We start from the raw sequence: 13,074 nt of genomic DNA, 5'->3' as shown, positions 1-13,074 counted from the left end.
GCTCTCGTTCTCTCTCTCGTGCTCTCGTTCTCTCTCTCTCTCTCGTGCTCTCGTTCTCTCTCTCTCTCTCTCTCGTGCTCTCGTTCTCTCTCTCTCTCTCGTGCTCTCGTTCTCTCTCTCTCTCTCGTGCTCTCGTTCTCTCTCTCTCTCTCTCTCGTGCTCTCGTTCTCTCTCTCTCTCGTGCTCTCGTTCTCTCTCTCTCTCGTGCTCTCGTTCTCTCTCTCTCTCGTGCTCTCGTTCTCTCTCTCTCTCGTGCTCTCGTTCTCTCGTTCTCTCTCTCTCTCGTGCTCTCGTTCTCTCTCTCTCTCGTGCTCTCGTTCTCTCTCTCTCTCGTGCTCTCGTTCTCTCTCTCTCTCTCTCTCTCGTGCTCTCGTTCTCTCTCTCTCTCTCTCTCTCGTGCTCTCGTTCTCTCTCTCTCTCTCTCGTTCTCTCTCTCTCTCTCTCGTGCTCTCGTTCTCTCTCTCTCTCTCTCGTGCTCTCGTTCTCTCTCTCTCTCTCTCTCTCTCTCTCGTGCTCTCGTTCTCTCTCTCTCTCTCTCTCTCTCTCTCGTGCTCTCGTTCTCTCTCTCTCTCGTGCTCTCGTTCTCTCTCTCTCTCGTGCTCTCGTTCTCTCTCTCTCTCGTGCTCTCGTTCTCTCTCTCTCTCGTGCTCTCGTTCTCTCTCTCTCGCGCTCTTGTTCTCTCTCTCTCGTGCTCTCGTTCTCTCTCTCTCTCTCTCGTGCTCTCGTTCTCTCTCTCTCGCGCTCTTGTTCTCTCTCTCTCGCGCTCTTGTTCTCTCTCTCTCGCGCTCTTGTTCTCTCTCTCTCGCGCTCTTGTTCTCTCTCTCTCGTGCTCTTGTTCTCTCTCTTTCTCTCTCTCTCGCGCTCTTGTTCTCTCTCTCTCGTGCTCTTGTTCTCTCTCTTTCTCTCTCTCTCGTGCTCTTGTTCTCTCTCTCTCTCTCTCTCTCTCTCTCTCTCTCTCTCTCTCGTGCTCTTGTTCTCTCTCTCTCTCTCTCTCTCTCGTGCTCTTGTTCTCTCTCTCTCTCTCTCTCTCGTGCTCTCGTTCTCTCTCTCTCTCTCTCTCGTTCTCTCTCTCTCTCTCGTTCTCTCTCGTTCTCTCTCTCTCTCTCGTTCTCTCTCTCTCTCTCTCTCTCTCGTGCTCTCGTTCTCTCTCTCTCTCGTGCTCTCGTTCTCTCTCTCTCGTGCTCTCTCTCTCTCTCCTCTTTCTTGCCTCTTTTTCTTGCGCTCTCCCGCGCGCACGCTCTCTTCTAGCACCTACCTAACGAGGGTGCTACACTTGTAACCGTTTATATTTACAAAAATAAAATTAAATCATACAAATTTTTTATGCAATATTTTTTTATTTTTTTTAATAGGTCTGCATCTCCTATTATTTTTTTACTGGTACATCTGTCGTTGAGTGGGAAATAAGGTGTGGTTTATACTACCATACACCAGATATTTGGCTGTAACACCTATCTATGTACTTGTACCTGTGGAGATTCTCTGTTGATTGTGATCACTCAACATAAGATAATAAGTTTCTTTAACAGCAATAAAACATGGCGCATCTCTAAATCCATCCCAACTCCAAAGAAGGAGAACTGGAATTAAACCTTTTCTTTGCTGACTTCCTTCTAGACATGTTAACGATGAAAACATTTGTTTTGTTTAGTTTAGATTCGTTACTTATTTCGTTTTTGTTAAATTTGGTTGATTTGTTCAATTCATATTCCCAATTTTTATTCAGAATTTGTTTCTCTTTCGAATTTTCTTAGAATTTACCAATTTATTTTCTTGTTCGAATTGATACATTTCTAATCGGCCGAATCGAAAACTTTAGTGTTTTTTTTTATTCAAATGTGTGAACAACTAAAAAAATAAATAAAATAATAATCCTAATCCAAATGATTACAATGACACTTTTTAAATCTTTTTTGGCTTAACAAAAACAGCTTTATTTCTAAATGGTGCTCAAATAATACACAGTCTTCGATTTCACAAATATGTTTACAGTTCGAATTCAACTGGAGTTTGATGTAAAATTTGATTTGAATTTCTGAAATTCAGACTCATTTTGTTTTGTTGTTCGGTGCATTCTGTAAACTTCCTTTGTACTGCAATTCAGGTATTTGGATATATCCAAATAACGAAAAATTTCTCCGACGAAAAAATAAATAAAAAGGGTGTGTGTATGTATACATGTATGTATGTATGTATGTATGTATATATACATGTTGTGTGTGTGTGTGTATATATACATGTATGTATGTGTGTGTGTGTGTGTGTGTGTGTGTGTGTGTGTGTATTATTTATATATGTACATGTAATGTGTGTGTATGTATAGATGTATGTATGTATGTATGTATGTACAGTGGGTACGGAAAGTATTCAGACCCCCTTAAATTTTTCACTCTTTGTTATATTGCAGCCATTTGCTAAAATCATTTAAGTTCATTCTTCTTCCTCATGAATGTACACACAGCTCCCAATATTGACGGAAAAACACAGAATTGTTGACATTGTTGCAGATTTATTAAAAAAGAAAAACTGAAATATCACATGGTCCTAAGTATTCAGACCCTTTGCTGTGACACTCGTATATTTAACTCAGGTGCTTTCCATTTCTTCTGATCATCCTTGAGATGGTTCTACACCTTCATTTGAGTCCAGCTGTGTTTGATTATACTGATTCGACTTCATTAGGAAAGCCACACACCTGTCTATATAAGACCTTCCAGATCACAATGCATGTCAGAGCAAATGAGAATCATAAGGTCAAAGGAACTGCCTAAAGAGCTCAGAGACAGAATTGTGGCAAGGCACAGATCTGGCCAAGGTTACAAAAAGATTTCTGCTGCACTTAAGGTTCCTAAGAGCACAGTGGCCTCCATAATCCTCAAATGGAAGACATTTGGGACGACCAGAACCCTTCCTAGAGCTGGCCGTCCGGCCAAACTGAGCTATCGGGGGAGAAGAGCCTTGGTGAGAGAGGTAAAGAAGAACCCAAAGATCACTGTGGCTGAGCTCCAGAGATGCCGTCAGGAGATGGGAGAAAGTTGTAGAAAGTCAACCATCACTGCAGCCCTCCACCAGTCGGGGCTTTATGGCAGAGTGGCCCGACAGAAGCCTCTCCTCAGTGTAAGACACATGAAAGCCTGCATGGAGTTTGCTAAAAAACACCTGAAGGACTCCAAGATGGTGAGAAATAAGATTCTCTGGTCTGATGAGACCAAAATAGAACTTTTTGGCCTTAATTCTAAGCGGTATGTGTGGAGAAAACCAGGCACTGCTCATCACCTGTCCAATACAGTCCCAACAGTGAAGCATGGTGGTGGCAGCATCATGCTGTGGGGGTGTTTTTCAGCTGCAGGGACAGGACGTCTGGTTGCAATCGAGGGAAAGATGAATGCGGCCAAGTACAGGGATATCCTGGACAAAAACCTTCTCCAGAGTGCTCTGGACCTCAGACTGGGCCGAAGGTTTACCTTCCAACAAGACAATGACCCTAAGCACACAGCTAAAATAACGAAGGAGTGGCTTCACAACAACTCAGTGACTGTTCTTGAATGGCCCAGCCAGAGCCCTGACTTAAACCCAATTGAGCATCTCTGGAGAGACCTAAAAATGGCTGTCCACCAACGTTTACCATCCAACCTGACAGAACTGGAGAGGATCTGCAAGGAGGAATGGCAGAGGATCCCCAAATCCAGGTGTGAAAGACTTGTTGCATCTTTCCCAAAAAGACTCCTGGCTGTATTAGATCAAAAGGGGGCTTCTACTAAATACTGAGCAAAGGGTCTGAATACTTAGGACCATGTGATATTTCAGTTTTTTTCTTTTTTAATAAATCTGCAACAATGTCAACAATTCTGTGTTTTTCTGTCAGTATGGGGTGCTATGTGTACATTCATGAGGAAGAAGAATGAACCGAAATGATTTTAGTAAATGGCTGCAATATAACAAAGAGTGAAAAATTTAAGGGGGTCTGAATACTTTCCGTACCCACTGTATGTGTGTGTGTGTATATATATATATATATATATATATATATATATATATACTGTGTGTGTATTAATTATTTATATACAGTATGTATATATAATGTGTGTGTATTAATTATTTATTATTTATATATATATATATATATATATATATATATATATATATATATATATATATATATATATATATATAATTTTTTTTTATTTTTTTTTATTTGTAACTCCCCTCTTCCCTGGAAGTCTTGTATAGAATAGCCGGAGAAGTGATCCAACATGAATCCAGGGGATGGCAATGTGAACCACATCTCAGGCCCCAATCACACTTGGTGATTTGGAATGGGGGGGGGTCGCTGCAATTCTGCCCGTGATTCCAAATCCTGTGGCTATCACTACAAAACATGTGATGCGCGTTTGGGTGCCATTCATTCTAAATTGCACTCCCAAGCGAGGTGCGGTTTTGCTACGATTGAACAGAATCGCATGGAAAAACGCATCTTTTAAAATCGTGTGAAGCTTGTCTCCCAAAAAGGAGGAGGAGAGACAAGTGCACATAAGGAAGCCCATTGAAGTGAATGGGCTGTCCTATGTGCCACATGAAATCGTGTGAAAAAAGGCTTGATTCACTCTAATGCGTTTTTTCATGCTTTTTGCAGCAATGCATTTCATTTTTTTTAACATGGGTTCCTATGGAACATGTTCACATCAATACATTTTTGTGCCTCTGCGTTTTTGGAAAGGGGACTTTTTTCCCTGCAAAATGCAGCGTTTTGCATGTAATAGACTTCAATGGACCCACATCCAAAACGCAAGTATTGTGTTTTTGCCGTGCTTTGCATTTCACATTGCAAATATGCCCAACAACAAATTAAAAAAAAAAAAAAAAAACGCAAATTGCGGTAAAATCACAACAAAATCGTGGTAAGAAAGTGGAGCACTACAGGAACGCTCAAAAGCATCATGCATGGGTGTGAATGGAGCCTAACTGTCCACTTGACTTCAGGTATGTACCAGTAATATATTTGATTCAATCTGGGCCAGAAAAGGTGCATAAAAAAAATTAAATATAACCTAAAATAAATAATGATTTTATCATTTCTATCTAAAAAAAAAAAAAAAAAAAAAAGTTAGCATTGCCGAATAATGTTCCTAGTACAAACCACTTTTTTTTTCTAATTTGGGGTTAGAAGCTAGAAAAAATAACAGGACTTTAAAAAGTTACGTGAGCTTTTTCATTTGGATGATACAAAAAGAAGAACATTCCTAAGAGTTTACCTTGAAAGAAAATTCAGGTTTAAAAGAAAAAGAATGGTTCTAGTACAAACCACTTTTCTTTTTTTTTTTTTTGAATTTGGGGTTACAAACTAGAAAAAAAACACAACAACTTTAAAAAGTTACATACAAATAAATAAATACAATAAAAATAATAATTATTAAGTGAAGAAGAGAATAAAAGCATTTATAAAATTAATTATGGTTCACTAAACACCACTTTTCTATCAAAAAAATAAAAGTGGCGATTAGTGAACCATACTTAGTTTTATAAATCCTTTCCCTTTTTCACTTAGTTATTATTATTATTATGTGAAGAAGGGAATGAAAGCATTTATAAAATTAATTATGGTTCACTAATCGCCAATTTTTTTTTTTTTTTATAGAAAAGTGGTGTTTAGTGAAGAAGGGAATGAAAGCATTTATAAAATAATTATAGTTCACTAAACACCACTTTTCTATATAAAAAAAAAAAAAAAATTGGCGATTAGTGAACCATAATTAATTTTATAAATGCTTTCATTCCCTTCTTCATTTAGTAATTAGTATTATTATATTGTATTTATTTTTTATGCTGAATTTTGTTTGTATATAACTATTTAAAGTTATGTTTTTTTATTTTATTTTTTTTTTATAGCTTGTAACCCCAAATTTAAACAAAAAAAAGTGCTTTGTACTAGAAACATTATTCTGCCCTAACTAGCTAACTTTTTTTTTTTTTTTTTAACCTGAATTTTTTCAGTTACACCTTTTAGCACTTTTCCCCTTCTTCCTCCTTCCTCCTTCTCTTTCTTCTTTTGTATCATGTAATGAGAAAGCTCACGTAGAGGATAATTTCCACTTTGGCATCCTGGCACGTGGAGATGAGTTTTGGCAGCTGGTCACTTGCAGTAGAAAATTTACCGGGAGGGAAAATTAGCTGGAACAATGATCCAGTGATTGAGGACAATGACCGAAGCACACAGACAAGGAACAATTATCTAGAGATGATTGGGGCGGGTGGAGGATTTGTCCCAGAGATGATGGGGCGGGTGGAGGATTTGTCCCAGAGATGATTGGACGGGTGGAGGATTTGTCCCTCTCGCTGTATAAACAAGACTTTGCACAAATTGCACACATAATTGTTACAATGTTGATCTGCAGACATTAATGGTGGGGGGATTAGAGATCATTACCCTGTCTGTCTCCTATGTACTCATTATATAATATTACATACACATAATAGGAGTTTATGTATGGAAGGACAATGGAAATGTTCAACAAGAAATCTTAACTTCCAAATGTCCCTGATTTCATGGGACTGTCCCTGATTTTCCAAACAAAGTCCCTCTGTCCCTCTTTCCTCCTTGTTTGTTCCTCATTTTTGTCTGATCTAGATAATACATGGGTTTATCTATCAAAGTGTTTCCCAGTGCTAAACTTTTCATCCATGTTCTAAAATTTTGCAAAAGCCGATATAAAGGAATAGTAATGGTAAAAAAAAAAAATCACGTATGGGTTTAACCAATTTTTTTGCACAATTCTCATTTTAACCACTTCCCACCCAATGCCACCATATGACGTAGTGGACTTTGAGTGGAGATATGTGGATGATGGGTGCAGCTACAGGCTTCACTCTGATATCTCTCTTTTCTGCCGGCAATTTCCTGCATCGTAAGAACTATCATAGAGGCAGTTCAGCCACTTGATTATTCTTACAGGTGGCAGGAAGGGACATACGGAGGCTGCTCACCCGTATGATCGGTGAGCTGGAGAAGGAATCTGCGGGCGATGGAAGTTTTACCATGGAGAATACAGAGGACCAAATGGTCCTCGGAAGTCTCTATGACCTTCAGGGGCCGGGCATGACGTTATGACGTCACATCCGGCCCGGTGTTCTATCATATTCTGCAACCGGAAGTGACGTTCGGACGAGAACAACTTACTGCGCATGTGCCATGTGTTCCAACGTGGCCACTATGCGTTTCCTAATATAATTATTGCTCTCGCTCTGACATTCCTGGTGATACCTCACATGTGTGGTTTGAATGGCGTTTACATATGTGGGCGTGACGTGCATATGCGTTCGCTTCTGTGTGCCAGCACGTAGGAGGGGGGGGGGGGGGGGCTTTAAATATTTATTTTTTTTTTTTTTTTAATTTTTACACTGTCCCTTTTTAATTTAATTATTTATTTATTTATTTATTTATTTTTTTTATCACTTTTACTCCTATTCCAAGGATCGTAAACATCCCTTGTAATAGGAATGGGGCACGACAGGTCCTCTTTATGGAAAGACTAGGATCAAAAATGATGATGGTCTTTCAAGCCGAATACACAGCAGGGTTTACATCTGCCGGTGTACCTATCAGACTTCGCAACCGGACCTGACGTACGGACTAGGACAACCTACTGCGCATACGCCATGTGTTCCAACATGGCCGCTATGCGTTCCAATAGGTTTCCTAATGTGATCGAACACGAAGCACAGGCAAACATCTTCTTACACCCATGTAAGTCTTGAATTTTTTACATTTATTTTAGCAGTAAACTCAACTTCTATACACATAGGTGCCCCAGGTATGCCTGGGCACACCCTGATTCCCCCCCCCCCCCCCCCATGTACATTAGCATTATAGCTCTACACACGCTTCTCTTTCATTGTGTTGGCACTGGCAGGCAGATCAATGTGCCGGGGTCGTATATATGTAGACGCATACACGTTTGAGCTGTAGGATGCACACCCTGATGCTATAGGCTGCGCACACCTATAGTAATAGCCAATACTGTGCAAACAGTTTGACAGCTTAAAGCGGAGTTCCACCCAAAAGTGCAACTTCCGCTCATCTGCTTAACTACCCCCCCCCCCCCCCGCTGCCACATTTGGCACGTTTCAGGGGGGACAGGTACCTTTCCCCACTTCCGGGAGACAGCACAGCGGAGGCCGTCCTTCAGAAGTTCCACCCCCTTTCTTCTTCCCCCCACTGCCGATTTTTCCTTTAGAGCGAATGGCGGCGGCAGCACCCGGCAGCCGATCCGAAAATCAAATGGGGTGCTGACATCGCAGTCTCCCTGGAAAGATAAGTGTGTGTGTGTGTGTGTGTATGTATTGGGACTGTAAAGTCGCAGGACAAGTCATACTCCATGATTTCTAATGAGTACCGTTCATATCTGTGCTAACTCAAGTCGCAATGACTTCAAAGTAGTCCCTGCACAACTTTGGGACGATTTTATTGCGTTTTGAGGTCCATAGACATTGCTTCAAGTCCATTCATAATCGCGGCGGCAAAACTGTGGATAAGGCCCCTTTCACACGTTTGTGCGACTTTGTCCTGCGATTTGGGACTGCAAAGTCACATGACAAGTCATACTCTATGATTTCCAATGAGTACCGTTCATATCTGTACAACTTCAAGTCACAACTACTCAAAATAGTCCCTGCACTACTTTGGGGAGATTTTTAAATTCATTTTGAGGTCAATAGACATAGGTATTGCTTCAAGTCCAGTCAAAATCGCTGTAAAATCGTGACGTCAAAACTGCGGATAAGGCCCCTTTCACACATTTGTGCAACTTTTCCTGCAATTTGGGACTGCAAAGTCGCACTCCATGATTTCCAATGATTACTGTTCATATCTGTACAACGTCAAGTCACAACTACTCAGTTGTAGTAGTAGTAGTGCCTGCAGCCGATCCGAAAATCAAATGGGGTGCTGACATCGCAGTCTCCCTGGAAAGATAAGTGTGTGTGTGTATGTATGTATGTTCCAGAACATTAAACCAAAATCCTGGGCAGGTGGGGTCGCCTCCGACTCAGAGGGGGTGGGGAGGGATGGGTCGGAGGAGGTGGTAGGGGCCTGGGGAGGGGGGGACTCACCAGTGGCTTTCCGGGGTTCCTTCGCTGTCTTTTCCCCTGGCTTCTTTTTCCCAGCGTTGTCTGGAGCTTTGGTTTAATGTTTTTGGCTTACTACAGCGGCGCCTGTCTTTCTCTATCGTTGCCAGCGGGATTTCTCGGTTTTTACCGCCAGTGCTGCCCTGAATGTTGGCTACTTGGACAGTCCAAAAGCACCTATTGGTCATCTTCTGTGTTTATGGTGGACATTCCTCCTGGTTATTAGCGCCCAACACCCACTCGCACAACTTTTAGGTCGCATAAGTGTGAAAGGGGCCTAAAAGCTGAACTCCTGGCAGATATAAAAGACATGAATTATGCAACTCTTGCAGTCCCTGTACAGCAGAGCTGGAGTGTGACAGGAAGAAGCGGCACAAGGAGCCAATCAGTTCATGTGCTGGCAAGAAACAACTGATAGAGAGCAGAGGAACCAAGACCAGATCCCATTGCTGTACTACTTCTCCTTTCATGGTCCAGTCACAGGCTGGGGGCAGGTCCTGGGCTCAATGGAAGTGGGTGGGTTGGGTTGGAGGGGGGTGGGGGGGGGAGTAATGATGACCATCAGACTGGAAACACAGCCGAAGGTGCCATCAAAATACAGAATTTAAAACATTTTATTGTATGATAAAAACAAAATGGCAACTCCCATGACGTAAAATTGTGAAGGCATGTAGAGCATAAGAAATCAGGACATCCAGGGAACCCTGTAGTAGATCCATCAAGTCCAGGAATTGGACAGCTATGCTGCCAGCCAGGCAGGCATAGGAAGCTCAGAGCACTTCCAGGTCGGGAGTAGACTCGAGGAACCAAATGGGATGGTGTCAAATGCCAGGGGACATCTTGGGAGTGTGGCTATGCGTTTCAAGGAGTTCCTTCCTCTTTTTCAAGCCTTACAAAGATTTCTTCTGTCTATCTGGAGGAGCTCTATCTTTTAAAAGGATGTTTACTGAAGTCTAGCTCTAACCTATTTGATAAGGAGTGATTTTATTTGACTCATGGTTATGCATCCCAGTGTTTCTCTGCTATACGGAGGCTCCCCATACACTACTTGCCCCAAAAAGACATTTCCTTTTATGGCCATCAGACTAAGGTCACCAAGCGGTAAAAAAAAAAGTAATGCAGGGGAAATCTTTGGGCTGAAGGTGAATATTGCAGAAAAAGCTAGTTTCATCTTATCTTCTAATGGGATCTTTATTTTTATCCCTTTTTTTGCCTGAAGGTCTGTTTTGACTGTTATAAAGAGGTTTATTGTTTACTGGGAGATGAGCGCCAAGCACAACCTGTCTTCTATTTAGTTGTTTGTTGAAATGTGCTCTTATTATATAACTGGAGAGCTAACATTTATGCTGCTTTTAAAGATTTTACATTGAGCCACCGTTCACATTAGGTCGCTCCGACTTCGGGGGCGACCTGTGAAGTCGCGTGCACCGCGACTTCGGCGCGACTTGCACGGACTTCATATAATGAATGTCTATGCAAGTCGCCTCAAGGTCGCCCCCCCGAAGTAGTACAGGACCCTTTTTCCAAGTCGGAGCGACTTGTGTCGCTCCTATTAGAACCGGTCCTGTACTACTCAATGGACCCGACGGTGCGCGACTTGCCAGGCTGACCAAGTCGCCTGGCACGTCGTAATAGTGTGAACCGGCTCTGACTGAGAAACTTGAAAGTCCATCCGCCATTCCTAAAGGAGATGTAAGAGTGATGACCTTTTAGTTTGCTCTGTGCACAGTGTTTCAAAGACCATTGCCATTTTATAAAGTGAAATATTTTTATACTTTTGCTGCGTACAAAGACCTCAACGGTGATCTCGGCATAGAAAAAACCTATTCAGTCGCAAGGAATGCAAGAGGACCCAAGGCCATACAATGCGATTAGAGGAGAAGTGATTTAACCTCAGGCTACGCAGGGGGTTTTTTACAGTAAGGGCTACAAGATTGTGGAACTCTCTACCACAAATGGTAGTAACTGCGGGGAGTATGGCTAATTTTAAAAGACTCTTGGACATACATCTCAAAGATCAAAACATTCAGGGGTATGGGAAATGATTACGTCCACACACACCTACACAGGTTGAACTGGATCTGGATGGGCTATTAATAGTCTTTATTCAACCTCAACTACTATGTAACGATGTATTTGTGCTGATGATCTTCTACATCCTCTTTGAAGCCACTTTGGAAAGTTCAAAGCAATAACTACTAGTTATTGATGGGAGAAGATGCAATGTTAAAAAAAATAGAAATCAGTTTAGTGAAACACAGTACAAAGAAATGTCAATTGTGAGTGTAGCACTCACCAAGTAGGAGTGGCTGGAATGTTAGGAGGCTCTTCTGCCTACCTAATGGTGACCCGCAGGGCTTTTTTTTTCTCCAAGAATAGGTGCAGGTACTCCCCTCTTCTGAGTCACCCCTTGTCTTCACCCCCTACCAACCTCCGAGCGCTGTCCTTTGGTTCCACCCTCTACCCACCTCCCAGTACCCCCCCTTTTAGAGAATACAGAACCAAGTATTGTGTTGTGGTTCTAGGTAATTTGTATGGAATTTGTTAATTAGAACTAGAAAAGCAGTAAAATAGATCCCCTGGAATCAGCAGCAATAGACCCCCCCCCCCCGCCCACAATAGATCCCCCCCCCCCCCAGCAACGATAAATCTTCCCCTGCAACAATAGAAAAAACAGTAAAATGGATCCCCTGCAATCAGCAACAATAGCCCCCCAGCAACAATAAATTCTCCCCTGCACTAATCCCCCCCCCCAATAAATCCTCCCCTGCAACAATAGCCCACTAGCAACAAAAGTTCCCCCAAGCAACAATAAATCCTCCACTGCAACAGTAGCCCCCCCCCCCCAAAAAAAAAAAAAATAAATGCCCTCCAGAAACAATAGATTCCCCAGCAGCCAGCATCAATAGACCATTCAGCTCACCCCACTGACCCCAACACCCCTTTGCCATTGCATACATGCAGACTGGAGGTGCCAGAACTGCGTTCCCCTGCGTTCCTGCAGTGTGCAGTGTGGTGGGGCAGCAGAGAACACTCAAGAGTCCAGATGCAGAAAACAGAACTGAATTGAAATTTCAAGTTCCACAATGCACAACAGCCTGACAGGAAGGCAACCTGGCCAGGAGCACTCACAGATTGTAACCGCAATGAGTAGCAGTAGGTTCCAGGTGTACCGGCACCATCTGTCTCGAGGGGTGTAATGTGGCCTGGTCGGTCCATACCCAAGTGGGGAGGCTTACAGGAAGTAAGGTCCTACACTTTCCCTATGGTCTAAACACTGTCCATGAAAGAGGGGTGACCTGTCCCTACTCTAGCCACATGTGAAATGTGCACCAAACCCAGAAGCCAGGGTCTTAAATGAACTCTGCTTGACCCAATATGGTCACCAAAGCCACATGGGGGGCAAAAATCAAATCCAATAAGGTCTCCCTGTGACCAAAGAAATCATAGAGGAACTAAGTTGCCCCTGGGGATAAGCGCCACCTGCAGTAGAAAAAATAGACAGCACCTGCCTACAAGCATCTGAACCTCTTTGAAGTTCCCCAAACCTTGCTCAAACCGATCCCAGGGCAGTTAAGCTCATCACTGAATGAAAATGGATTCAGTCAGATTTGAAGGGTAGGCATAACATTTCAGCACAACCTCATTTAATAAGAGTATCTGTAAACTCCTCAATCCCCAATCTGGACGTGATACTACCTTTTGGAGGCAATTGGACACATGAGAAACCTTTTACTTGACTTACGATTTCCCACATTTCCAAAATACGTGACTCTCGACAAACCTAATCAGTGAAATCAAAACTTAGCAAATTCACAATCTTTTCATTTTCCTATTTCAGTTATTTTGTTGGTAAAACCATGCTTTAGGGCCATTTTATTTCCCGTGAGAGGGAAAAAACATTGCATAGATTATTAAACCAAATATTCTGTACATCAGGTGGTCTGTATGAGA

This window comes from Pelophylax lessonae (assembly GCF_965119305.1).
Source record: "Pelophylax lessonae genome assembly, chromosome: 6".
Classification (NCBI taxonomy): Eukaryota; Metazoa; Chordata; class Amphibia; order Anura; family Ranidae; genus Pelophylax; species Pelophylax lessonae.
Note: the sequence above shows the minus strand (reverse complement) of the source record.